We start from the raw sequence: 2,238 nt of genomic DNA, 5'->3' as shown, positions 1-2,238 counted from the left end.
CTAGCCCTAGCCCTAGCCCTAACCCTAACCCTAACCCTAACCCTAACCCTAACCCTAACCCTAACCCTAACCCTAACCCTAACCCTAACCCTACTGCTCACACTCTTGTAAGCTGCACAATGATACTATCTTCCTGGTACATTTCAACTTAAGGAGAGAACCAAATCACACTGAAAATCTTATCAGCAACCCTAACCCTAACCCTAACCCTAACCCTAACCCTAACCCTAACCCTAACCCTAACCCTAACCCTAACCCTAACCCTAACCCTACTGCTCTCACTCTTGTAAGCTGCACAATGATACTATCTTCCTGGTACATTTCAACATAAGGAGAGAACCAAATCACACTGAAAATCTTATCAGCAACCCTAACCCTAACCCTAACCCTAACCCTAACCCTAACCCTAACCCTAACCCTAACCCTAACCCTAACCGCTTTCACTCATATCAGCTATACGAATATACTATCTTCCTGGTACATTTCAACTTAAAGAGAGAACCAAATCACAATCCTTCCTGGGGTAACCCTAACCCTAACCTTAACCCTACTGCTCTCACTCTTATCAGCTACACAAAGGTATTATCTTTCTGGTACATTTCAACTTAAGGAGAGAACCAAATAACACTGAAAATCGTATCAGCATCACTAACCCTTACCCTAACATCTTCCTGGTACATTTCAACTTAAGGAGAGAACAAAATCACATATAAAATCTTATCAGCTACACAATCCTTCCTGGGGAAACCCTAACCCTAACCCTAACCCTAACCCTAACCTTAACCTTAACCCTAACCCTAACCCTAACCCTAACCCTAACCCTAACCCTAACCCTAACCCTACTGCTCTCACTCTTATCAGATACACAAAGATATTATCTTCCTGGTACATTTCAACTTAAGGAGAGAACAAAATCACATATATAATCTTATCAGCTACACAATCCTTCCTGGGGAAACCCTAACCCTAACCCTAACCCTAACCCTAACCCTAACCCTAACCCTAACCCTAACCCTAACCCTAACCCTAACCCTAACCCTAACCCTAACCCTAACCCTAACCCTACTGCTCTCACTCTTGTAAGCTGCACAATGATACTATCTTCCTGGTACATTTCAACATAAGGAGAGAACCAAATCACACTGAAAATCTTATCAGCAACCCTAACCCTAACCCTAACCCTAACCCTAACCCTAACCCTAACCCTAACCCTAACCCTAACCCTAACCCTAACCCTAACCCTAACCCTAACCGCTTTCACTCATATCAGCTATACGAATATACTATCTTCCTGGTACATTTCAACTTAAAGAGAGAACCAAATCACAATCCTTCCTGGGGTAACCCTAACCCTAACCTTAATCCTACTGCTCTCACTCTTATCAGCTACACAAAGGTATTATCTTTCTGGTACATTTCAACTTAAGGAGAGAACCAAATAACACTGAAAATCGTATCAGCATCACTAACCCTTACCCTAACATCTTCCTGGTACATTTCAACTTAAGGAGAGAACAAAATCACATATAAAATCTTATCAGCTACACAATCCTTCCTGGGGAAACCCTAACCCTAACCCTAACCCTAACCTTAACCCTAACCCTAACCCTAACCCTAACCCTAACCCTAACCCTAACCCTAACCCTAACCCTAACCCTACTGCTCTCACTCTTATCAGATACACAAAGATATTATCTTCCTGGTACATTTCAACTTAAGGAGAGAACAAAATCACATATATAATCTTATCAGCTACACAATCCTTCCTGGGGAAACCCTAACCCTAACCCTAACCCTAACCCTAACCCTAACCCTAACCCTAACCCTAACCCTAACCCTAACCCTAACCCTAACCCTAACCCTAACCCTAACCCTAACCCTAACCCTAACCCTAACCGCTCTTATCAGATACACAAAGATATTATCTTCCTAGTACATTTCAACTTAAGGAGAGAACAAAATCACATATATAATTTTATCAGCTACACAATCCTTCCTGGGGAAAGCCTAAGCCTAACCCTAACCCTAACCCTAACCCTAACCCTAACCCTAACCCTAACCCTAACCCTAACCCTAACCCTAACCCTAACCCTCTCACTTTTATCAGCTACACAAAGATATTATCTTCCTGGTACATTTAAACTTAAGGATAGAACAAAATCACATATATAATCTTATCAGCTACACAATCCTTCCTGGGGAAACCCTAACCCTAACCCTAACCCCTCTCAAGATTAT

Source organism: Hyla sarda, unplaced genomic scaffold (assembly GCF_029499605.1).
Source record: "Hyla sarda isolate aHylSar1 unplaced genomic scaffold, aHylSar1.hap1 scaffold_403, whole genome shotgun sequence".
In the NCBI taxonomy this organism is placed as follows: Eukaryota; Metazoa; Chordata; class Amphibia; order Anura; family Hylidae; genus Hyla; species Hyla sarda.
Note: the sequence above shows the minus strand (reverse complement) of the source record.